Raw genomic sequence first — 26,676 nt, forward strand, 5'->3', positions numbered from 1 at the left:
CCAAAGGGCCCCAGCTGGGGTTTCTGCCAGACAATCTGAAAATCCGTGCAGATAAGTGCAGGGGACTTTCCCACAAAAAATGGGAAAATGGCCCAGAAATTAAAGAACTTGCCTCCCTTCTTCACCCTCCCCCATCCCTCTCCATTTTGCAAAATGCCTGAGCTCAGCCAAAGAGGACATGGCTCTTAGGAAGGGAAAGCAGGGGACTGCTTGCAACTTCCATGGCCCATTTTGTTCTCAGTTGGAACAGTGAGCTGAGCATCCTTTCCTGAACCCCAGGAACCTGCAGCAGAGGTTGAGGATGTGGGCTGGTGAAGGGCTGGTATTCATTCTTAAAAGACTTTAGCGTTTGTCCCCTTTATCTCTGCTCATGGGGGCTTTGGGCCATGCAGTCATCTCCAGACAGGACTATCTGCATCCCTGCTCGTCATGTCTCATTCCCACAGGAAGCCAGAGTTCTCTTTCTGAAATGTAAATGTGTTACAACTCTTCTGGGTTAAAACCAGTCAATGACTCCTTACTGCTTTTGGGGAATTGCCATTTTCACACTCCAAAGCCTTCTCTGGTCTTCCCACTTACCCTCTGGTTTTTCACTTTTGTCATTGCCAAGGCCATCCCAGCCGGCCTTCAATTCCCCGTGGCCACACACCCTCCCACCGCAGGACCTTTGCATATGCTGTTCTGGAGTGCTGTTCTTTGTCTGTTACCTGACAACTCTTGCTTATCCTCATACTTCAGTCCCTGCAGCTCCAAGCCCAGCTCAATCCCAGTCAGAGTACCCCCTCATAGCTCTGCTGACTTCCCTATCACAGCAGAGTCATGGTGCATGGTACGTTTGTCTTTGTGGCTATTTGGTTAATGTCTGTCTCCTCCATGAGAGTGGGGAGCTTGTCTGATTTCACTTACCCCTGTATCCTCCTCAGCGCCTAGTACCCTGCTTGGCACAGGGCAAGTGTCCACAGTATTTGTAGAGTGGGGGAAGCAACAGCTGAATTTTCCTGGTGCCAAACTCCTATGGCCCAGGACCTCTGGGTGGAAGTCTCAAAGGTTCAGAGAAACTTGTGATTGATTTGAGGCCTCTGGATGGTTCAGTCCATTTGTAAACATGGGAAAGACACAGATGTGCGTTCTCAGAAAGTGTGTGTGTGTGCGTGTGTGTGTGTGCGTGCGCACACATGCCTGTGTTCAAATCCAATGTAATTATGTGCAGATATAATCCCATGGCCCAAACTGCTGTCAGCACAGAAGTCCCTTCTACCTCTGAAGCCCATGCTGTCCTTCATAAGACAAGTCCTCAAATACTAACATCAGTTTCCTTTAAAAATTATCCTTCAGCCTGTCCTGGTCTTCAGCTTTGTCAACAACCTCATGTTCCTGGCTATGTGTCTGTCTGTCCTTTCAGATTTCATATATGCCCTTTCCCAGCTGTGGCTCTGTCTGAGGCTGCCATATTGGGTCTATCAACCAACACCCCTAATCTCTTTTGTGTCAGATCTTATCTGACTGTGCTCAGCTGAATTTTCATTTGCTATAATAAACTCTACGATATAGTCTCTCATATCTTGTGAGATGTGAGAGCCAATTGCCTCTAAGTTGTCCCAGGAGATTATGAAAAATGCAGATTCTGGGCTTCATCCCAGACCTACTAAAACCAAGCCCCCAAGTAAAGGGTTCAGGAATAACATTTTAAGCAAACTTCTTTTGAAATAGGATGCACAGTTAAAATTACAAACCCCAGTTCTGAAAAAAATGGACAACCAGCTAGTAGAAGTGGGACCCCTTGCACATTCTAATGCTTTTACCCCCCAAGTGGATTTATCTAAAAAAGGGTGGAATTCTCAATAGGGTTCGTGCTGGGGAGGACAGAAGTGTTGTTGTTGTTTTTTTCTTTGACAAGAGAATGTTGTTTAGCATGTAATAGAACGTTCCTTTCCTGGGGCTTTAGTAATATAATTTCTGGAGCTACTAGGGTTTCCAAAAATGCCTCAGAAACTGATGAACTGAGCTAGCTCCAAATTCATTGGCCAGTTGCTCAAACATACTATGCATTTCTTTGTGTTCAGTAGTATTTGTTGAGTGCCTACTTGTGCCTGATACTGGGAATACTTTGGTGAAGAAAACAGACCAACACCCTGTCCTCATAAACTTACTTTCTCCTGGGAAAGGACTAAGCTCACAGGAACACAGAAGAAAGGAGACAACAGCAGCTGGTGAGTGATGTTCTCTCTCTTTTGAAGGGACAATATGCAGCGAGATGTGGGCTGGAGACATAACACATAAAGATGACACATGAGGGGGTCATAAAGGTGATGCCCAAGGGTTGAGGATGGATGGAGGATATGGAGACTCTGAAGGTATTTAGGGACAGTGTCAAGATCTGATTGGATCTTGGGTCAGCCTAGTGGGGGCCAGGACCCATGTAGTAGACTGACAGCCTATAGACAGATAGTAGCTATAGGTTGGGTATATGGGAAGAAGAAGAGGGAAGTGAATATGAAGGTGAGGAAATATGAGCCTGATAATTTGGAAAGTGAGCTATAATGCTGGGTATACAGAGAGTTGAAGTTTCAATGTGGGTCCAGGCAACCTAGACAGGGCTGGGAAGCCTCTGAGCAGAGAATTTATAGGTTTGGCTCATCCCTATGTGATTCCATGTCTCTGAACATGGGGCACTGGCCCTTCTCCTGAAAAATGGGACATGACAGAGTGGAGGGCCAGCACTGGAGGGCTCCAGTGCTCCCCAGAGACACAAGTGAACTCTGTGTACTGAGCACCTGACCAGGGCAAGGGATATAACGTGCAGACTCACATATATACGTGCACACACACACACACATACACGTACACACTCACACACATGCACATGGTCACCCTCCTTCCTTTGTTACACCAAGATTGTTCAGTGTTGCGTGGGGGTGAGGTGTGTGCTACAAAGGCTGTGGGGGAGGGCGTTGGTTGTGGCATCTGCAGCATAGCGGTTAAAAGAGGGGAGAAGATGGGTTGCTTTCTGCCGTCTGAGCCAAAGATCGGTGACAGTCTTGTGCCACTGGTTCAGCTCTCCACGTCTCCCAGTCCGCAACTGAACTTTTCAGAGTGAGGTGGTAATAATAGTATCAACGAAGGCAAGAGCTCTTCAAATAGCACCCAGTTGGCGTTGGTCCTCCTGCAGAATGGAAAACACATTTTTGAGGTCAGATTTTTTATAGTCGGGAAGTCATTTTAACCAAAGAAACTAGCCTAGGGCTGTGTCATTTTGACAGTATAGTTTCATGTTCATTATATTTTCTTAGTGTCATCTTTCCCTCCATCCTTCGATAAATATTTATCTTGTAGTGCTATGTCCCAGGAACTGTCCTAGATGCTCAGAGGGAAAGAGGACGGGCCTGGGCCCTCTTGGAGCTTATGCTCTAATGTAAGATCAGGCCTGGCCAGCACAGAGGTTTTGCAGGGACCAAAAGGGCTGGGAGTCCATACTGAACTTTCTGGACGTGCAGCCTTTCCTCCACTCACCCATAAGAGGCTGCTGGGCTGTTGCCACCGGCACCTGGAGAGAATGAAGTCATGACTGTGCAGACAGCTGAGCCCCACACTGTCTGTTCCCAAAGACCAGATGCTGCTGCTTCCTGCACCCTCCTTCTCCCCTTAGGAGACGTCTCCCTGCTTCCTGCACTGGGATTCCCAGTACTCCACAGGATAGACGGGAGAAAGCTCCACTTTGGGGTGTGGCCAACTTCCTGGGGAGGCATCGATGCAATCCCACGGGTCTGGGTCTGCGTGTAAGGCAGCGCTCGCCCTAGCTCCACTTCCTGTCCCCCGCTCCTTCAGCACCTGCCTTCCAGTCTGCCCAGCCTGGGAGCTCTAGTCAGCCAATTCCATTCATTGCTGCCTCCAGCCATGTGCTGAGCAGCGCGCTGGGCACTGGGGACACAGAAACAGAGGAACCAACATACCCAGTATGCGTGGAACAGACACATGGTCGCTTGATGGAGTTAGAGCAGGGGCCCTAGAAGGCCAGAGCTGGGGACACCAAACCCTGGAGGAGATGTGCCCAGACTTAAACTGATTCCATCTCCTCCTTAAGGGAGAAGTACAGGCCCACCACAGTATCCCAGAGCCTAGTACAGAGCCTGGTAGCTGCTCGCTTAATTTTTGTTGAATAAATGACCAACTATAGTCAAGCACTAAACATGGGGGGAGGTCTTGCCTCTCTAGTGCCCTAGGTTATGTGGTCAAGCTGTAGTTTCCCCTCCTCTTCCACTGCTTCAGGGCTGGAGGATCATGTTATTAGTGACTGCTGATTGGCAGAGCAGATTACTCTCAAGGGGGTTGGACAGTGGAGCTAAAGCAGGTGAAGCTTCAGGGCCCCCACTGGGCACTTCCAAGGCTAGGTGTTCTTTGCTAGGGATGCAGGTTGTCTAAGCCTGTGTCAGCTCTACCCCCCAGCCTTAGAGCTCCCCTGGGAGGTGCCATTGGGAGTGTGAACCCCATTTTAAAAGCCCACGGAGTACTAAGCTGCAGAATTTACCATTACCCTGCTCCGTGGATACCTGTCCAGCAGGTAGGGGTGATGGTGATGAATGGGTTGAGCTGGGCCAGGTGCCCAGGCATGACCCCTTGGCATAAAGCACCAGGTAAGCAAGAAATTTGAGGGAAAGATGAGCAAGAAACCTAAGGGGAAGTTGTATGTGTGATATTACGGTAAAAAGCTACGAAGCCGACTTTTCCAAATGATCAACAGCACAAAACACATTTTGATAACCTATGTCAGAGGGGAGAACTGAATTATCTTTCTTTCCTCTCTTTAGACACGGATTTTATAGAATCCTTTTTACGTAAGGAGGTAAACAAAGAGGGTGCAGTCAGAAATGCTAAAATACCAGGGAAAAAAGTATCCCCATCCTTGAGGAGTGGAAGGTTGCCAATTATTAGCAGTAATAAAAATGTTATGGTATTCTTCCGGATCTGGTGATGTGTATGTTATTTGCCATATTTTTAAATTTCTCATTTGTGATTTCTAATTCTTAAAAAAATCACTTTTATGCCTGATTTTATATTTGTATTTCGTTTGTTTTTTTTTCTTGGAGGGTCTCTCACAGCCCAAATTGTGTAAGATTCAGGATCCGCACAACACGGATATGTCTGTATGGTTCTTGACATATGTTCATTATCATTGTTATAGTCATTATCTGTTCTTTAAATGTAGGTGTTTAATAAACACCCTCGAACCTACCACCCAATACCAGGAAATAGAGGACTGGTGAATTATTTCTCCCATCCCATTTTTCTGCCTCCCCCTGCTGAGATAATCAGGGTTCTGAAATTTGTATTCATGGTTTTCTTATTTTAAAAATGTATTTACCCAATATGTGTGTTTAGCTTTAGTGTGGCTTTTTTTTTTTTAAAGCTTTATTAAAGTGCTGTTTGTGTATTTGTGTTTGTGTCTGTGGATTGAAGAGTCGAGAGAGTAAAGAGGTTCAGTTCTCCCCAAATTAATATGGAGTTTTAATGGAATTCCTACCAAAGGTCAGATAGGTACTTTGTAGATGTAGACAAAATGACTATAAAATTCATATAGAAAGACAAAAGAACAAGAAAAGCTTAAATAATTTTAAAAAGAAAAATAAGGGGCACCTCGGTGACTCAGTCCTCTAAGCGTCTGACTCTTGATCTCAGCTCAGGTCTTGATCTCAGGGTCATGAGTTCAAGCCCCATATTGGGCTCCACGCTGAGTATGGAGCCTACTTAAAAAAAAGAAGAAGAAGAAGAAGAAAGAAGGGAAAATAAATTGGGAGAAATCAGTCTATATAATGTCAAGACTTACTAAATAGCCACAGCAATCAGGATCCTGTGGTATTGGCACAGGGTTAGACACTTAAATCAATAACACAGATAGGGGGCACCTGGGTGGTTCAGTGGGTTAAAGCCTCTGCCTTCAGCTCAGGTCATGATCCCAGGGTCCTGGGATCGAGTCCCACATTGAGCCCCACAATGGGCTCACTGTTCATCAGGGAGCCTGCTTTGCCCCCAGCCCCGCCTGCCTCTCTGCCTAATTGTGATCTCTCTCTGTCAAATAAATAAATAAAATCTTAAAAACAAAAACAAAAACAGATAGAAAGCTCAGAAATAGATCCACGCAATGTATCTAACCTATTTTTCACAAAGGTGCAAAAGCAATTCAACAGAAAAAAGTGGCTTTTTCAACAAACGGCGCTGGTATAATTGTACAACCGTAGACAGAAAAATGAACCTGATCCAAATCTCACACCTTGTACAAAATTAATCCAAAATGAATGAGAGACTTTAATATAAAGCACAAAACTATAAAACTTTCAGAAAAAAAACAGAGAGGAAAAATCTTTGTGATGTAAGGCTAGACAGAATTCTTAGACCTGACACCAAGGGAACAAGCCATAAAAGGAAAAATTTGTAAGTTGGGCCTCATCAAAATTAAAAATTTTTATTCTGAAAAATACCTTGTTACACCCTGTAGATAGAAAACAAGCTACAGACAGAAGGAAAATATTTGCAAACCGCATAACTGACAAAGGGCTAGTATTTAGAATATCTAATGAGTTCCCAAAACTCAACAGTAAAAAATTCAAACAATCCAATTAGGAAAGGAGTGAGAGATGTGCCCAGACATTTCACCGGAAGGATATGCTGATGATAAATAAGCATGCAAAGAGATGTTCATCATGATTAGCCATTAAGGGAAAGCAAATTGAAATTTATGATGAGATGTCACGGGGCTCAGGATGGCTTAATTAAAAAATAATGTCAGTGCGCAGAGACTAGGTCACTCTCATTGCTGGTGGGGATAGAGGAAGGTACAGCTACTGGGGAAAGCAGTTCGGCAATTTCTTTAAAGGCCAAACATGCAACTGCCATAGGACCCAGCAATCACACCTCCTGGCCAGAGAAATGAAGACTTTTATGTTTCCATAGAAACCTGCACATGAACCTTAAGAAGAGTTTTATTTGTAATAGCCCAAACCTAGAACCAGCAGAGACACCCTTTGACAGGTGAATGGTTAAGCAAACGGTGCTATGTCCATACCCTGGCATGCTACCCAGCAATAAAAGGAAATGGGCTACTGATGTGAACAGACACTGTGTGTAATGTCCAGAAATTGAGCTGAGTGAGAAAAGCCAATCCCCAAAGGTTATTTGCTGTAAGATTGCATTTCTATGACATTCTTTAAATCACAAAATTATGGAAAGAGAGAACTTGAGGCTCTCCAGTGGTTGCCAGAGTTAAGGAGGAGATGGGGACAGGAAAGAGGAGTATGTGGCTGTCAAGGACACCATGGGAGATCCTTGTGGGAATGATCTGTCTTTAGATTGTATCAATGTCAGTATCCTGGTTGTGATACTGTATCAATGTCAGTATGCCGGTTATGATACTGTCGAATGGTTTTAGAAGGTGTTACGTGGGGGAAACTGGGTACACTGGTTCTCACAATAACAAATGAATCTGCAATTAGTCTACATGTCTTGCAGTTTTCTGGGGCCAGGGGAAAAGAAGTATTGGTCAAAGTAATTAGAAAAGTTAAAGGTGCCCTATAGATTTCACAGTTGCCATAGCTGTTGATGTTGACCATGACTGCCTCTGGTATTTGCTAAATACTGTGGATCTCAAAGGCTCTGGTGTAAAGGAACCAACCCTTGGCATCAAGACAAAAGACCTGGATTCAAATCTCAACTTTACCGCTTACTAAGCCCTTGACTTCTGGCAGGTCATTTGTGGCTCAGTCCTTTACTCTGCCCTGATCCTCCCCTCACTCCCTGTGCTTCAGATAGGGCTAACCTGTCCTTGCTGGACAGAAGTGGGCACATAGCTGAGGTCTGGAGGTTCAAGGACTCATCACCAGAGCCAAAATGATTGCTTGTGGTGTAAGGCTGTGACCAAGGCAGGATGTATCAGTCTTCCTTACACCTTCTTTTTCTTTCTTTTTTTTTCCTAAGAGCTATGAAAAAGGGTACTTTCTTTCCTCTGGGACCATGACTCTAAGAATGACACAGGAAGTGCACATGGGAGAAGCAATAACCTGATATTGTTAGGGTTCCTAGATCCAGCCAGACCTGAAGCCAGGTGCAATAAATATCCTTTTTTACTTACGCTAATTGGAATGAGGTTTCTATCACTGGCACTTGAAAAAGGACCATGATTGTCATTTCACTTAGCTATTTGGAGCCTGTTTTATTATCTATGTATAGATAAATATATTTATTTATCTATTATACAAGTACACGTAATAATAATAATAAAATCTCACCAATGCACTTAAAGAGATCATGTACATAAGTCATTGTCCCCCTTCTCTATCCTTAACCAGTTGATTAACTTGGATAGAGTCCTAGAGAAATTTAAAACAGAATATGCTAAAAGGTCATAATTAAAGGGGACTTAGAGGTCATCCAGAACAACCATTTCAAACTTGAATTTTTTTTAGCCCTCCCTTTTGATTTTGTAGGTCTTGTTTGTTTGTTTGTTTGTTTTACAATGAGGATGATATAACCACTTTTTATTTATTTATTTTTTTTAGCACATGGTCTAATGTTGGGAGGATAAAATGGCGTGGTACGTATCAAAGCATTTTGCACAAAATGGAAGAAAATTGTTATTATCTTACAAGGAGCCTGTGGCCTGGCAACAGAGGTAAGGAATACTCCAAGCATCTTCTAGGCAGAGGTTCTGAGAACAGAGCGTGCACGAGAATAACCCGAGGAGTAGGGTGTGCCGATCTCTTCCTCCTTACGAACCCCGGGTCATTCTGGTGTCCTGGTCTGGGAATCTTTGTGCCAGTGACTAGAGAAGAGGATGAGAGCATGATGAAAGGCAACATTTAAGTGCTTGCTGCTGATCACCAGAGAAGGGGTCTGTAAGAAAGTGCAGAAGATAGAGCTCATCTGAAGCCAGGATGGGCTCCTGGAAGCAGGGCTTCAGAGGCTTCTCCCAGAAGCAGACTCCAAACCAAAGAGTCAGTGCCATAGTCTGGTCAAGAGTGTGCTCCCATGGAGAACTGTTAAGGCAGTGGACCAGGGTAAGAGACTAAGTTGGCTCAGTTGCAGGTGGAAACCTGGTTCCAGGGGGGCTCTGAAGTGTGAATTACATTTCCGTCTTCCCAGACAACCAGTCATTGGCTCTGGGCCGGAGGGTGGGGATCCACTTGGCCCCTTCCAGCTGCTCCTGTGGGGAGGCTGTTCCAGGGTCCAAGAGCAACTCACTGAAGGTCATGGGTGCCAGCCAATAGCAGGGAGAAGCTGGAGAAACTGGGAGAATCTGGGTGGGGCATTGGCTGTGGCCATCACTGAGCCCTGGAACAGCACCTTGACGCTGGATACAGGACCTAGGGAGGAGGAGAAGGAGGACATGTCAGAATCCTGCACTGAAAGCACCACGGGATGAATTCAGTGTGGCCAGAGCTGCCACTCTTGGTTCTTATTTCTTGAAGAATCCAGAGCATTTGGGAATGTGACCCACCTTCCCTCCGCCCCTCCTTCTCAGCCCCCCAACAAACTTTAAAATGAATTATTTTTAGCTGTGCTCATTTGCTGTCTGTCTCTCCAGACAGGATTGCATAAGAAGGAGCTGTTTTCTTCCCCGTGGGATCACAAGGGGATGGTTAAATTGCACACGGATGGTAAAGCCATTTACACGTGGAGAAGCAGCCGGTGTGGCTTAAAGGCTTGGCAGGTCCCGAGCCTCTCGGCACATAAAGGGAAACCTGATGAATGCCAGGGAGGCAAGGTGACTTCATACAGACACTGATTTACTGCAGAGAAGACTACGCACACCCTCCCACTGCCCCTGCCTTTTTGGGTTTTTGGAATCAGAACATTTTACAACTGGAGCCTTTGCAAGGAGATCCTCTGGCCTGAACTGGTCATTATAAAGATGAGAAAGCTGAGGCCTCGAAGTGGGGAAGAGAAAGGGACTCATACCTAAAGAGAGCCATGACTTGGCCCAGGCGCCATGTTGGACACCTTTCCAGATTGTTCCATTTTAGCTCCACAGTGGCACTGTGGGGTAGAATTATGAACACCACGCAAGGATACAAGCTCAGGGAGGTGACAGAAATTTTGCCAAACCTTACAGCTCTGCAGGGAGCTGAAATTTGAACCCAGGCCCATCTCTGTTTTTCTTCATCTTCAGGGTAAGTTGGAGAATGATTTTCTAGCCATCCACAAAAGAACCTGTGTCTGTAGCTTCTAACTCAAGTGCTACAGGGCAGGGTACCATCCCTTCTCTTTACCTCCATATCCCACTACCTAGAACAGGGCCTGTAGGTGCTCAGTAAACATCCATTGGACGAGTGAGTGGAAGCGAGAAAGATTTTAATGCACGCCTTCTTCATAGAGCTACCTGCTTCCTGAAAGGAAATAGCACCATCCCTTGGGGTGCTCATGCTAGAGTTGATAGGAAGAGATGGATACATGGAAAATGCTGGAAAGGGGGTCTAGGTGACAGAGACACATAGGAGCTAGTGTTGTGCAGATGGGGCTGGGTTCAGGGCAGCTTTGGGGGCAGGGGTGTATATTTCACCACTGCCCTACCGCCTCCAGCCCCACCTATGCTCTGGCCACAAGGAGCTAGTCCTCATGCTTTCCCAACCAGGGCTCGGTCTGAAATAGGCTCCTTCGGTGTCCACAGTCCCACCAGCTTTCACGGGTCAGTCTGAGTATCATCTCCTACAGGACACCCCTGCTGATCCCTTTGGCTGGAAGGGGTTTCTCCCACCCCTGAGTTCCCATTAGCACCTGACCGGTGCCTCTCTTGTAGCATAAGACTTCTCTCCTTTACTGATCCCTATGATGAGCGCCAGGGTCGCCACTGTAGTTCCAAACACTTGACAAAGAAACTGCACACACTGAAGCTCCCTGAGTGTGTGACAAGTGTCAAATAGATATGGAGGTGGGTACTGAACAACAGGGGTGCCTGATGGCTTCAGAGCAGGCACTTGTCTCCCCGATGTGATTCAGGGAGTCAAGGATCCAGCTCCCTTGACTCCAACATTCCTCAGCATGGTGCTGCCCCTCACGTGGACTGTGAAACATACACTGCTTTGAATTACAGTCTAGGGGGTGTGTGGGTGGCTCAGTCAGTTAAGCGACCGACTGTCAGTTTCAGCTCAGGTCATGATCTCAGGGTGGTGGGATCGAGCCCGGCATGGGGCTCCATGCTCAGTATGGAGCCTACTTGAGATTCTGTCTCCTTCCTCTACCCCTCCTCCTACTTGCACATGCACTCGTGCTCTCTAAGTAAATAGATAAATAAGTAATCTTTTTTAAAAACAGAGCTTTTAATTAAGGTAGAGGTAGGAGACCTCTATTTACTGCCTCCTCCGCAGCTTGCCTCTACCCCCACCAGCTAAATAAAGCCATTGGCTTAATTTCAACTCACTATGGAGCAAGTAGCAACAAGTGAGGTCCCTGTTTGGTACCTACAGTTACAAAAAGGCATCTGACTATAATCACTGTTGGTATAATAGCCTAGAGAGGTGGTTTTCAAACTGCGTTCTGAGTCACCCTCAGGTTTCCATAAACAACTTGATTTTTATCTCTCATTGGTTTTATGTTTCTCTCATTCAATTTCTTTGAATGAGTCTCCCAATAAGAAGTTTATAGATCTGTTAGATGGGAACATCATACCCTGGGCCCCACCTGCCTGTCTCTGTCTGGCTCTCTGGGTTCTTCTGTCACCAAGTGTGCCTGGACCCGCAGAGCATACAGCAATCTGCCTCAAAGCCCACACTTCCAGGTTGTAGGCTCCTGGAGGAGAGGCACTGTCCCTTGCTCATTGTGCATTCCCCCAGCATCCGACACAGGGCCTGTACCCAGAAGGTGGTGATTAAGTGTTTCTTCTTTAGTTCTTCACTCAAGAGGGGGAAAAAATGGATAGATTCAATGATTGGAAGTCTTGGAGCATTTGGTAAAATTATTGATGAACCTTGGATGGAACACTATGGAGAAATGGCTATGGGAATATGGGAAAACCAAGTAAACGGCGGGGGGTGGTCAGGAAGAAAGTCATTATTAAATTAATCCTGCCCCTGGCTGAGCTCTGCCCCCACATCCTGCCACGTGAGTTCATGTGTGGGTGGACAAGCAGCCTTCATGTCCGTGTTCCATCTGCAGCCCTCCAGAAAGCATCCAGCTCTTGGCTGCCCCCAGGGGCTAGGGTCGTGTGCGCAGCAGTGTGGATCCTCCTTGAAGAGAGAGCTCTGGAGAAGACTGCCTGAAAATGGGCATGGTGCCATTGAACCAGAGACTGCGGCACTCCGAGAAATCCAAAACACGGTCTAGAGGGAGGCAGTCAGAGGGAAGCCAACTTGAAGCCCACAGCAGGCACCCCCAGGCTGGGGCTTCAGGGATGAACTCCAGGGGGAAACAGATGCCAAAGGAAGTAAACGCAGTCACAACCTCACCCATCAGGAACAACTTCTACAGAGGGGTCATATTGGGAACACTGCCTACGGACTTGACTAAAAAACTGTGCTTTTGAAAATGTGGGAGCAAGGAAATGGGAGAGTCACAGGTGAAAGTGTTAAATCTCCAGCTCCCTCGATAGGAAGCCAAGAGATTCTGTCAAAAACAAACAAGAAATCAAGAAGTTGCATGATAAGCCCACGTCTATATCCCTTTAAAAATCTGATGGTCAAAACCCGAAGAGCTATAAGGATGAAAAGCTGGTGCCCGAGGGAGCGCAGCCCAGGGTAGGGGCATAGGGCCGCTGTGTTTGGGGTCTTGTGCTACTTTATATGTGTGTGTGTGGGAGGTGGGTACCTTAATTAAATAAACACTGAAAAATTAAAGGAGGGGCTTTGGTAGCCCTGGGGAGGTGGGACACACATGATGAGACTCAAAGCAGAGAGGCTAGGGGAGGCCAGGCCGGGGGGGGGGGGGGGGTGTGCAGGCCAGGGCCCGTGGGGGAAGCTTTTCAGGGGAGGGGCACCAAGGCAGGGCCCGAGTAAGGAGCTGTAGGTCTGGGTCCCCAGAAGAGCCAGTGTTGGGGATCAAGGGGTCAGCTGAGGACAGAAACAGCATGGGGCAGGCAAGGCAGGCGTCCCGGGCTGGCCTGGGAGTGAGGCATGGGGTGTGGAAGAGTTCATCCTTGCCCTGGCTACGGCCGCAGCGGTGGCCGGCGAGCCCCTCCGTCTCCCCCCCTGGTTGTCCAGCCGGCATCTTCACCACAGCTTGGGAGGGGGTCCGGTGTTCCTACGGCCAGTGAGGGTTGGGGGGAAAAAGAATCCGGGGAAAGGAGAAGGAAAATGATGAAATCGAATCTGGCCCTGAAATAAAAATAGCCGATAGTTGAGATTTTTAAGAAAAAGGAAAAACAAAAACAGCATTTGGTACATGAGTCACCCCAAGTTCTCCCAATTACCAGCTTTTAGCTTCCAAAGAAAGCTTCCGACCAATGAGCCTCGGAATGTGGGTGGCGGTGAGGACGGGAGATCCGACCCTTCCTGCCAACCTCACGTTTGGCTCTTTGCAGTGGAAGCCGTCAGCCTGCCTGTCTGGAGCCGAATGTCTCCCCTGGCTGCTGGGTGCCAGAGAAAGACCGGTGGCCTGGGAGCCGGGGGCCTGGTGCAACTCGTGTTCCTCCCGAGGCCTCAGTTTCCCCCCTGCCCCAGCAAGGAGGCTGGGCTGAATGACAGGAAGGCCCATCTGGTTTCCTCGCCACCTGCCGTGCTCCAGGTGAGGTGGGAGCCACAGGGCTCACCGTGGCTGTACCCCTGGTGCTCAGACCATGCCAGTGTATTTCCAGGGCTTATCGTCTCGTCCACGGACTGTGAAACAACCCCAATCCCTGGCAGGGGGCTCCCATGCGGAAGACAGGGTGCCACTTTGGGGGGAAACCCATCCCCGCTCTGAGGCTGGAGGAGGAAGAGTGCGATGTGTGGACCCACCTGGGCTGGCCACGGAGGCTTCTTGACGTGGTTTCAAGTTTGGAGAGTCAGATGGCAGACTGCACTCTCAGGCCGGTTCAGGAAAGGGAACCAGGGGCAAAGCGGAGGACCCGATGACTTCCACGGAACTCCCTGCCCGGTGCCTGACTTCCGGGCAAGCTCAGCGGTCCCCTTTTTTCCCCTTCTGGGTCTGTACCCCTTGCAGCATCAGCACATGCTCCTCCTTTAGGAAGCAGGGCCTTTCTTATTTCCAAGGGTGATATATGCATGCTTGGGGGGCTGGTGGGAAGAGAGAAGCTGAGTAGTGTGGGGAGGGGGTGGCTCTCATTTCCGTCTGCAGGGCTGAGTGCTAGAGGAGGGGTGGCGATGTTCTGGACCCTTGGTCAGTCTGGTGGCGAGCTACACTGGGTGAGAGGCTCTGGCTGAGCTCGGTTTACCTGATATGCTATGTTTACCTGGACGAGGACCTCATGGCCCCGGGCCTGCAGCACGCTATCTTACAGACCCCTATGTGCTGCTTCTGGCCTTTGCTGACAAGACACTCCTCTCGCCCACAGCCGTTGCCTCTAACTAGAGCAGTCACCTTGCGTGCAGGGAACGGACAGCCCCTCACAGGGTTTCATGAGCAGATCTTGTGGAAGGGCGACTTCTGGAGATGTGTGCAGGGGGAGGGGAGCTCACGGAGGATGGGGCAGCTGCAGGGGCTCCTGCCGAGGGCTTGTTCCACTGGAGATGAGGCTGTCAGGGCACAGAGCAGCAGAGAGAAAGGTGGAGGGGGGATCTGGAGGGCAAAGGCTAGCACAGGGGACATTTCCGGGCCTCAGCTCCCTCATTTGTAAAGTGGTGGTGATAACACCTGTGCCATAGGGCTGTTGTCAGGATTCAAGATCCAGTGTCTGGATCTTGATCTGTGGCTTAGAACAGGGCCCGGCACAGAGTACATGATGTGAAGTGTTTGCTGTTAGCCTTGTCTGTACCACACTCCTAACAAATGGGTTCCCGTCCTCTAGGCACCCAAATTTCCTTTCCCCCTTTCACCCAAATCTGTCACCCTGTAGTACTCACACTAGGGGGTACACAGGTGGTAGGCCTGTGCACTTACCTCGGTCTGGGGGCATTTGCCTGTTAATAGAACACACTGCCTTCGCCTGCGTGTATGGCTCTAACTCAGAACCCCCGGTCTTCTGTAGCTGATGTGATCGCCAGTGAGTGGCCTCCTTGTCCATCCTACGCTGAATAATAACAACCAGCAGGGAGAAAGAGAAAGGGGATTGGGTGAAGGCAGAGTTCCTGCGGCCCCCGCCCAGGGAATGAGCTAGGAGCATCTGACAGGAGGAGGTCAAGCTCCACAGGTTGGACCCTTGCCAGTTCCCGGAAAGCCATCCTGGATCCTGAGCTGGCAGAGTCCCCTGAATGAGGCCCTTGCCTTCGAAGCTGGGGAGAGCACCTGCAGCAGCCAGAGAGAGGGGCCCAGAGAGCGGGGACCTAGCCTTATCACCTAGGAGACCGATGGTGAGGCCAGGATTTAAGCCAAGAGTCCTGATCCCAAGGCCAAGGTCCTTCCTTCACCCTGCACCATCCACTCTCAAAGTACACACCCTTGAGTGGACAGAGATGTCCCTGGGCAGTCGCCTGAACTCATCAGTTGGCCCGGAGCTCTGCCTTTCAGCCAGAGGGGAATGTATGACTCAGGAGAGGCTCCAAGTTAACTCAGGCTGAGAGTGTGGACTCTTCAGGGTACTGAAACCTTTCCTGTTCTTAAGTGCCATCCATGGTGGGGACCCTCTGGCCTGGGCATGTGGCCTTGGCAATGACTCCCGGCTCCCACTTACAGAGATGCCCTCCAAATGGGGCCACTGTGGATCTCAGAACACCCCTTCCCCTCCCTCCGGGCCCTGGGTCACATGCTCTGGGACAGCATGAGCTGAGTGTTTATACAGTGTTTGCTCACAATAGCAACAAGCCCCTTCTTCCTTCTGTAGCCCTTTGATCATAAAATGCCGTCACACTAGGAGGGGCTATAAAGTAGCTTGGCAGCAGAAAGCATCCAGACAACAAGCCGAGGCTCCTGAAAGCTCTGGAAAACAAGCTCAGACTCAAGAAAGCATCCCAAAAGCACCACACTCGGGCTCAAGCATGTGCACAGTCCTAGGCCTTAGACCCTTGGTGACAGCGTCTGTCTTCCTCTGCCACATCGTAAAGCCTGACCCAGCCTCACTCACACCCAGGTGACCCCACTTCCAAGGCTGAGAAGGGGAGGCCATGGGGGCACCGAGGATCTTGGCGACACAGGTGAAATCTCACAACATTAACTTCGAAAGCTTCTTAGTTTTGTGTGAATGTGAGTTTTCTTGCGGTCTCGGTTTTCAGCAGATTCTCACAGAGAATCTGTTAGTCAGGATAGACTGTGCAATGCTGCAGTAACAAAGAATCACAAGACCTCAGTGGCTGATGGCAACACTGCATTTTCAAAGAGCTTTGTTAGAGTCTATCTCCTGTTCCTATTCTCCTTCCCTAACACCCAGCTGCCCATCTATGTGAAGACAAACTGAACAACAAAAGAGAAACCCAACCACACCATTTTATCAGCTTATCCTCTGCACAACGGGCACAGAAAGAACCGGGTGTCTTCAGAAGTGCTCTCTCATTTGATCTTGTGAAGCACAGGAGGAAACTGAGGCCCATAGCCACCCAGGTGGTTGTGTAGCCAGAAGCTGGGCTGGGGTTTAAACCCAAGCAGACCCCGGTAGCTACAGCGACCAAAGCCAACCCCATGCAACCCTCCCACCCACGATGCCACTAGTCCCAGGGTCTGTATTGGGCTCCCAAGTTTACACAACATTTTCATTCATTTGGTGACTATTTCTGAGCCCCTCCCGTGGGCCAGGGACCATTCCAGGTGTTGGGGTTTGAGCAGTGAATAAAATCAATGCGGGGCACAGGCAAGGGGAGGGAATGGATTGGGGGTGGTAAAGAGAAGGTAATTGGATCCAAGGCTGATCTGGAGACAAACCTCATGGACGGAACAGCACCCGGGGATGCAGGCTCTGTACCCATGAGCCAGAGCTATCCTCAAGGTTTCCATAGCAAACCAAGCCACTGCGTCCCCAGTGTGGGGGATACGGCTGCCCAGAAAGAATTCTAGGGATTGTCCTTGTGCTGCTGAGCCTCAGCTAGTTGGTTTTTGTTTTTGTTTTGTTTTGTTTTGTTTTTTTCAGCTATGGAAATACATTCATCATTTTGTCTCCAGCAGCCTGGAATCTGCTTTAGAGAAAACGCTCCCCAAGTGGTTATTGAATGAATGAGTGATGACCACCCCACCCCTCATCCCCGCCGTGGGTAAAGCCCTTCCCATTCTCTGGGCCTCGGGCTCCTCATCAGTTCACAGAGATGTTGTCTAAGGGCCCCTGAGTGCTGGCATCTGGTGACTGATGTGACAGTAGCATGTCTGGGTTAGGGGAAGGCCTGCTCACCCCAATGGGGCCTTTGTGTCAGTCCCCATTGCTGGCTGCAGGGCGATCGCCCAGAGACAACTGCTCCCACAACTGCGTGCGGATGAGCCCCTGCAGCATCGCTGTGGTGTCCCCATGGCGTCGCTGTGGCATGGTTGAGGGAGGCTAGGGGAGCCGGACGCGGGGCTCTGCAGCCAGGGCTCACAGTCAGACGGGTGTGACTCTAGAAGCATAGACAGGAAATGTCTTTCCCCAAATACCTCTTCCTCTAGTGCCTGAAATTCCACCATTTGTGATTTATTCCATTGGGGTCAGCACTGTGTTGTTTTGTTTTGGTTTGGTTTCGGTGAGCCCTCTTTATAAGTGCTAAAAACTTCAGCAGAGAATAGAGTTTTTACACAAAATTCCATGCTTGATTGCCTTTTATGTGTCAGTGCCTGTAGGGGAGAGGGGACAGTGGGGGCCAGATCCAAAAGTGATAATGAAGACAATACAGTTACCATTTACTGATTGCTGTTTATTGAGCATTTATTATGTGATGCATTCTGCATATATGGCTCACTTAAGTCCCAACTACAATCCTGTGAATACCAGTTTTGGGCCTCATTTTAAAGATCAGGAGACTGAGTCACAGGGAAGCTAAGACATTTGTCTAATGTAACATCACTGAGTCAGTCCTTCCGGTTTAACTGCTACACTACAAACCTGTTGGTTGTGGGGAGTTATAGGTAATGGGAAAAAGATCTGGAAGTTGAAGAGAATCAGTGCTAAACAGATGCATAAAACAGTGGGCTATGGCGGGGGACCCATGCACAGCGATCAGAAAGGCTGAGATTTTATTCCAGTTCGTTCTTGAGGGATGGGAAGGGTTTCCATAGACTGAGAAGGAAAGAACACAATAAAGCCCTAGAGAGTTGCCAGGCCACTCTGCCTGATGAGTTTGCTAAGATGGAGGTCTTCTCCTGTCCTCAGGCTCTCCTGGCCCTCAGGCCTTTGGATTCCAAATGTGACACCACACTTAGAGCTGTCTGGTGGTGTTGGCATTAGGATGTTTGGAGAGTGCAACAGATAGAAGAAGAGGGTTAGTTAAGTGGGTTAGACCACAGAAGGCCATGGAATTTGGCAATGGGGAACCATTGAAAGTTATTGCATGGTGAGATCCCATGAAGTTTGTTTTCAAATACTCTCTCTGTTGAGAAAACGACCCAGACCAGAAGTGGCTAAGAAGATTCCATGCCTAAATGGAACAAGGCACCGTAGACAGGCACCTGGAACAGAAAAAGGACGTCAATGAACAACTGAAGACATCCAGACAGGTATGGAGGTTAGTGACTAGTAAGGAATGTACCAGTGTACTCATTGGTTTGACAAATATCTCCTAGGATGTTAGCGATAAGGGCAGCTAGGAGATGGTATAAGAAAATTCTCTATGCAACATTTGCAAACTTTCTGCAAGTCTGAACCTATTCTCAGAAAGAAAGCTTATTTCAATAAATTGAAAACAATTCCCTCTGCAGGCAGCATGGAGGGTGGAGTTGAATGGGGTATCCCCATGGTCATGGTTGTGAAGACCTGAGCTCTGCAGGTGGCACAGGACAGTGGCGGGGGGGGGGGGGCAGGGCTGGATAACTGGCTGGATGTGGGAACTGAGCTGGGGACTTGGGTCAGAGGTGATAATCCAGCCCTGAGCTCAGGGCCAGGCCTGGAGGAGGCCTAAGAAAGAGGGTAGGTTGCAATCGACCGATCTGGGCAGCGGGGACAAGGGGAGCCCCCAGCCCCCCACCACTCTGAGCATCGCACCACTCGGATCATGACGGCGTGTCCTGGGTACCCAGACTCTTTGCAACACTGCTTCCCAAACTGCTGGTGGAAAAGGATCAGGCTTTTGTTTTTTGGTTTTAAAAATATACATCCAGTCCAGTGAAGATCAGTATTTTGATCTGCACCCTGTTCAGGGAAGCAAGTCCATCATGTGCTTGGCTGTCAGGCAGTTTCAAAGCACTCTACACGTTTCCGAACGCTTCCCCTCCGTGTGCTATTTTTACTTCATCAGTGCAAACACAGCTTGTGGGCTGTACTGTCCACTTTCACCCTCATGACCACCCAAGCGTTAGGATCTATGATTCTCACTGTACAGATGAGAAAACTGAGACTCAAAGAGATTTATTGCCATCCGAGGTCACGCGGAACTAGTAAATTGCAGTGAGAGGAGATTTCATCTGTCCCCACTCAGGTCATACAACCCCGTCAGGCAGTCCTGTGGCTTGACCTCTTCTCGTGCCCTTCAGATTGTTTTCAGTGCTCTTCATGCCTTTTCCCTGGAGGCCGAATCATGTGTTACTTTGACTCAAGAAAAGAAGGATGTAGCGGGGAGCGCCTTTGCCAGAGGTGACCTCACAGCCCATGTCCCCAGGGCGCAGCGGCAGGAGTATGCAAAGAGCTCAGAGCCAGGGGGACCTTGCCAAAGTGGCCGGGAGCACTGACCCTGACCCAGGCATCATTCCTCGGGCTCTGCTGCTAACACAGGCTGGGAAGGGAAGGAGGACGGTCCCAGGGCATCCTGCCCAAAGACAATCCCCTTCATGACCCCAAGTGGTACTTAGCAGCAGCTGCTACAACAACAGAACATTGGAGCACCTGCCAGGCAAAGGGTGAAGTGTGAAGACATTCATTTGTGTTTACTTTTGCTCTGTGGAAAGATCGAGAGGATGCAGTCTTGGGTTTTTTTTTTTCCTTTACTGTATCCAGTTCTTTCCCACTCTGAGACCGAGGCTGGGCTTTTGGGCTTTCTCTCCTTGGGGATATTTGCAGAGACAATAGAGAATGGATTTGGAACATTCTCCTTTCCAGGCTTCTGAGAAAGCCTGCACTCACAAGGAGCTGGTGCCAGAAAAGGGGGCAGGCAGTGCTCCTGGGGCAGGTGAGGTGTCAACAGACAGTGAGAGACTCCAAGTTCTCTGGAGAAGGGCTGGAAGCCAGAGGGTTTGTGGGCAGGGGAAGCTGAGGTCCAATTCCTGGGGCAGTGACTGATTTGTGGGCTTAGGGAGATTCATTCATTCATCAAATATTCACCAAAAACCTACCTGCACATGCACCTGTCTAGGTTCTGGGCACGTACCCATCTGGGTTCTCATGCAAATAAGACAGACTTCAGGAAAATGACAATACACTCATTTAATAGAGTAGGAGTCTCTCCTCCAGTCCCTGGCTGTGATCATCCTCCAGCTGCCGTTTGCTCATCCTGTCCCACAGCAGGACACTCTTGCCCAAAACTCCGATATTCTGTGGCTCTGTCTCAGCAAAGGATAATAGTGCATGTTCCTTGCCAGAGCACGCCAAGCCATTAGAATGGAATAAACTGGACCAGCGTGTGACCCCCCGCTTGCACACACCCTTGGTACCTACGCCTCACCTTGTATATCTGGGCTCACTCAGCCCAGCACATCCTTCCCATGTGTTTTGGGCTCTGGCAACACACAGACCTTCCTTACAATTCACTTGCAAGTCTCTGCTCCCATCCTTATTCTGTTTCCTCTGCCCCAAGTGGTGTTCAGATTTCCCGTTCCTCATCATATTACAAACCTAGCCTGAGACCCGGCTCCCATGTCACCTCCACTGGGAAGCCTTCTCTGATTTCCCTGGTCAGGGTGAATGCTTACTACTCCCAGTTCCCAGCCAGCCTGACTCACAGTACTCACTATACCTTCCTCACTTCCCAGCCAACACTGTGTTTCTTCTGCACAGCACACGGCTCTCCACCACTCTCCGGCTGGTCCATGCTGCAGTGCGTCGACCACAGATGCTGTCCTCGAGCCTGCGCAGCCCCTTTGTGCTTGTTATCACCTGGATAACAGGTGTACAAAGGCTCAGCGAGCACGCAGTTCAGACGCGAGCAGGAGCACACAGGCTCCGAAGGGGATGGCTAGGGGAGAGCCTCAGGTTATGCGGTTCATTCAACTGGCTGGAGGAACATCCCTTGTTTTGAAGGTTAGGGGCTGAATTACTCATAAGTTCATGGGAAGCAAACAAACGAAAGGGGAAAAGCAATTACTGACTCCTAAAAAGGACAAAAGCTATTTGAAAGAAAACGTAATCATGGTACACTCTGTGTATTATTTATATAATCGTAATCATGTCAGTACTGAACAGAGATTTAAGTAAACATGGTGATAACAACTATATTGAATGGACAAGAGTTTGAGAAATGTGTGTGTCTGTGACTGCATGCGTGAGTGTGAACAGACGTGTGTGTGTCAGAGCCGGGAGGCAGGACTAAGAGAGCGGAGTTGTCATTTTGTTAGTAGCTAATGTCCACAAAGGAAAAATCAAGAATTGGAATTGTAAGTCTGTTATATAGAAATAGGAAGGGAAGGACGCCTGTGTGGCTCAGTCATTAAGCGTCTGCCTTTGGCTCAGGTCATGATCCCAGGGTCCTGGAATTGAGCCCCGCCTTGGACTCCCTGTTCTACAGGGCGTCTGCCTATCCCTCACCAACTCCCCCTGCTTGTGTTCGTTCTCTGTCTCTCTCTGTCTCTGTGTCAAATAAATAAATAAATAATCTTTTTTAAAAAATAGGAAGGTACAAGCACCCCAGAAAATGGTTGCCCTATTTCCAAAATCAAGGTGCTGCTGTTTTTTCTATAAATTTGTTTTTGCTGGAACTATTTGACTTTGAAAACCTAGGCACATACGTTGCTCCGGTTAGAATTCAGATTTCAATTAAACAGTTTAAATGCAGGTGAAAGACGAGTTGACTGCTACCACTCACCCAGACATCTGTCCCCATCACCCTGGGGAAGTAGCGGTGGAAGTGGGGTGCGGTCTGCAGAGAGTGAGCCTTTGGCCTTTAGCCCTCAGGGCAGCGGGCTCCATAGGGAGCGGTGTGGGGGGATTCTGCTGGGACCCAGCTGCTGTGTCTGGTTCTGTTTTCTTGCCATGCCTCAGAAGCATGGGGTAAACCTCCCCTCATTAGCTGGGGTGTCTCCTGTTGGGTGGGGCTCAGGGCAGGAGCCATTAGGTGGAAGGGTGTTTCGGGAAACACTTGCAAACTGGGGACAAGGGTGTTTGTTTTTCCTCTGAGACCCAGACACTTCTGGTAACCATTGTTCCCAAGTGTGGTTTTTTGAAAACTTATTCTTTTCAAATTCCACGGGCAGCCCAGACTGATTCGTCCGTCTAGGAATTTGAGGAGCCAAGAGCAGAAATAACATTTTATGAGAGAAGGGGGATCAAAGGCAGCGCGCTTTCTGCAGAACCCACTCAGGTCTTGCACTTTGGGGATCACACCTCATTATGGTCCCCAGCTGCTCCAGGTTGGTTTTTAACAAGTTGCCTTCCTGTGTGCTTTGGCTTTTGTTCAGCATTTTCCAAGCAAACTGCTGTGTCTCCTGGTGCTGGGACAAGTTCCCAGTGACCCCAAAGAGGGATCCCATATGAGGGATCTTGTACTTTGTCTGACAGTATACCTAGATTTCCCTTTTGGATGTTCTTTTCCCCCTTAAAACAATACCTTTGACTTCTCTAATGCTTTGTGGAGCTAAGGTGCTCAGCACCTTAGCTGATCTATGTTCTATCAACATGGGACGAGCAAGGATTATTGTTTCCATTTTATAGGTGGGGAAACTGAGGCCCAAATCAGTGAAGAGACTTGCCCAGATCACACAGCTAACATGGCAGAGTTGGGAGTTGAACCCGGGGTCTCCTGAGGTCTCTGCCAGGACTTTGCCCGATGCCGGGCACCTGCAAACTTGCCGGCCCCCAGCTCCAGTGGGGCTGACCGTGCACCCTCCCCAAGGCCCAGTGCGGGGGCTGGCTCACCTGCCGGCCTGTATCAGATGCAGCTGGGTCTCCAGACCTCTCCAGTTCCTGTCTCCTCCCCAACCACAGCCTCTTTAGCCTAGGGCCTGGATTTCAGCTGTGACCACCAGCCGGACAGTCTGAAGCTAACTGCCTCTAGAAGGTGAATGAATGCCACTCAGCACCTCCCAGGTCAGAGAAGACTGCATCAGGATTTGATGGTAGGTGGCAATCCCAGCTCTGTCACTGGACGGCCGTGGCCTCGGGTAACGTTTAAGGCATCCTGGGCCTCAGTGTCCTCATCTCTAAGACAGGGGCAGTAATTCTTATCTCAGTAGGAACTGACAGACCAGACAACTAAAATAACGTACCAGCTGCACAAAGGAAAAGGATGATTAATACCAGGTGTAATAGTAACAACCGTAGGTGCCACACCTTTTCTAGGAGGGATCCAGCCTCTCCCTCTCCACAGAGGGAATAGGAACCCTCACAGCCACTATTTGACTTGTCCAAGCTCACACGGTGAGTTAGCAGAAGTTGCAGGTCTGCACCTTAGTTCCGTTGTACCCCAACTTCAATATTCTTTCAGTGGTCAGAAGTCAAATATTTTCCTCCCCGCGTAAATACCCGTCTTGTGCCTGTGTCGGCTCACGTGGTTCAGTTCTCAGAGAGTCGGTGGCTCAGAAAGTCTTTCATCAAAAATGGCCCTATGAGGGGCGCCCAGGTGGCTCAGTCAGTTAAGCGTCCGACTCCTGATTTCAGCTCAGCTGCAGATCTCAGGGTAACGAGATCGACCCCCACATGGGGCTCTGTGCTCAATGGCGATTCTCCTCGAGATTTCCACTTCCTCTCCCTCTGCTCCTCCCTCTGCTCTCTCTCAAATAAATAAATAACTCTTTAAAAAAAAAAAAAAAACCTGTCAACGTATGTTAGGATGCTTTTGATGGCAAGTAACAATTCATAACTAAAACATGAGGGAAATACGTGAGATCCTGCGGCCAGCAGTCCAGACCCCAGAGCTGGTGAGTTTGGGCTCAGTGACAGGGCCAGCAATTGGCAGGATGGCTGAGACATTTTCGGGGGCTTCACAGGTAGGATAGAGCTCACGGAAGAAGGGAGGGTGTTTCCTCACTGGTTTCGTTGCTTATTAGTGAGGAAGATGTTCCAGAAGCAACCCCTGTGACGAAGCAGCATTCCCCTTGTATCTCATTGGCCAAAGTGGCATCACAGGCCAGGACTAAGCCCATCACTGACAAAAAATAGGGAATTGCCAAGACTGACTCAGGCTAATCAGCATCCGCCCTTGGGTGTCACCTTCCAGAACACATGGGCAGGTGAGCCCCTAAGCAAAATCAGGGTTCTGGCAAGGACCTAGAGCTGAGCTGGGCAGGACTTTCTGCAATAGTGTAAGTGTTCTGCGTCCGTGCTGTCTAATACGACGTAACGTGCCTACCATCTGGGGCTTGGCAGGTCTAGACGGTGTATATGAGTGTGTGGGTGGGCACGCGTGTGTGTCTGTCTGTTGGATAGGTAGCCAAGAGTCTGCTGCAGAGTTAATGAGCTTTCCCGGGAATACTTATATTCTCTCTCCCCCCAAATGGAAAGAGAGGCTCATTGCAGGTCATAAACTGGTGGGTAGAGGTGGAAGAGGAGAAGCCCCTAGCAGCCTCCCCAGGGGAGGACCCCAGAACCTCGGAGGAGGAGCCCCCACTGAGCAGCATGGGCTTCCCCCCATCGGGCCTGCCACCAGGACACTCCAGACAGAGGGCAGAGGTCCCGTGCCCTGCCCTCCTCATGTGCTTTCCGGCTCCCCTCCATTGTCCTCTCTGTTCTCCCTTCTGCCGCCCCCACCCCTCATTCCAACCCTCCTTCTCCCTACTCCCCTCCCCCTCCCATCCCTCTGCCTCTTCTCTCCTCCCTCTCATACCCTTCTCCCTTTCTGACCCCCACTTCCTCTCCTTTGGGTCTCCTCAGCCCACCAGGTTTTAAACTCTGGTCAAAGAGTTTCCCCAAACCCCTTCTCTTTCCCGGATTTTCCAAATCCAGCTCACCCCGTCTCCTTTGCCCAGCTCCCTGCCCTTCTTATTCACTGGGGCCTTTCCTAGCAGGTGCCACTCACTCTGGAAGAGGAGCCTCCTGCATATACACTCCCTGAACCCCAAGCAATGAATCTGACCTTGGAAATGCCTGAGCCCCAGAGCAGGACCACGGCAGTACCGGAGGAGCAATTTAGAAAAGGAAAGAGGCTTTCTGGAGGTCCTCAAATCACAGAGTGCAATAGGAAGTGGGGGACACTTGGGGCACACTCCAGCGAGGACCCGGATGCTAGATAGAGATAACTCATCTCTCTGCATGGCCCAGGATTCCTGGACACCCCTTGGGGGTGTGAGATGAGGTAGGGCCTTCTATCTGGGCCTGGGAGTCAAAGGCCAGGAATGGATCTTTGTAAGCAGGGTGGAAGCAGCTTGAAACTCGCCTCCATGGCTTCCACCCCATGCTGGCCTGCAGCGGTTTCAGCAGGTGTGGGCACAATGGGAGCGCGAGCTCAGCTGGCCTGTGGGCCCTTCTCCTTCAGCAGCTGGAACATCTGGGCCAGGTGGGAGAGTTAGGCCCCAGACCACGTGGGCAGGGACCTAAAGACTCTCACCCTGTTTCCAGCAGGCTGGAACCTGGCCTGGTGCTGGGTGCCCTGGGTTCCCCCTTGTCCTGGATGGTTGCTATTCCTGACTGAGACCACTACTCTCAGAGGGCTCCCCCTATTTCTAAAAGCTAAGAGTCCTGTCCTGGCCTAAGCAGCTCTCTGGAACGAGGGATGATTCCACCAGATTTCTTTCCAGTTTCTGGTCTTCGCCATGTTTTTAAGGGCAAAATGCCATCACCCAGACCCTTTCAAAAGGCCCAAAATGGCTTTCAAATGGGACAGAAAGGGGCTTCTGCTCTCCAGGAAAATCCTCTATCCCAAGTCATAAACAGCCTGGGTAACCCTACCCCAGAGCGTCTGCTCTGTAAATGCTGGCTTTGTTCAGGGAAGGGGCCTGGGAGAGGGATCAAGTCTGAATGCAGTGATTGCTTTCCCTCCTGGGGTCTGTGCGTGTGGGGAACGCCAGCACCCCTCTGCTAAGCAGCGCGGCCCACCCAGGTGGTGGTGGACGGAGCTGTGACCCGCCTGGGCCCTGAACACAGAGATGGGGGGTGGGGAGTATGGCCCGGCTGTAGGGCTTTCTTAAAAACACTCTTCAGCTGCGAGGCAGACCACCTCTCTAAGCAAAAACGCCCAAGTTCCTGGGGCCCTGCCTCACTCCGACTCCTCTGTCCTTTCCTCTCACCCTCCTTCTGTTGCAGTACTGACCCTCGAGCCGCATGCCGGGACCCCAAACCCTCCTTATCTCCTTGCCTCTGTTTAAAATGTCTCCTCCTCATCTGCCTACCTGGTTCTGGGTTTCTATCAAGGTCTAAATCAAAAGCTGCCCCTTCCTGGAAGCCCTCTCAGATTTCCACTGAGCATTGAACAATTT

General features: G+C 49.5%; 1 long non-coding RNA gene across 4 annotated transcripts; it reads left to right on the forward strand.

The window, feature by feature from the left end:
- Positions 1–2,094: 2,094 nt before the first annotated feature.
- On the forward strand, positions 2,095–25,045 carry LOC116590755. 4 transcript variants are annotated; one of them, XR_004285727.1, is made up of 5 exons: positions 2,095–2,210; positions 8,547–8,581; positions 17,132–17,252; positions 18,535–18,689; positions 21,110–25,045. It is a non-coding gene; the product is annotated as an uncharacterized LOC116590755 (long non-coding RNA). The 4 variants fall into 4 exon arrangements; XR_004285726.1 differs by having other exon boundaries at positions 2,096–2,210; positions 18,535–18,681; XR_004285725.1 differs by having other exon boundaries at positions 2,111–2,210; positions 18,535–25,045.
- Positions 25,046–26,676: the final 1,631 nt, after the last annotated feature.

The sequence above is a fragment of the Mustela erminea genome, chromosome 5 (genome assembly GCF_009829155.1).
Source record: "Mustela erminea isolate mMusErm1 chromosome 5, mMusErm1.Pri, whole genome shotgun sequence".
Taxonomy (NCBI): Eukaryota; Metazoa; Chordata; class Mammalia; order Carnivora; family Mustelidae; genus Mustela; species Mustela erminea.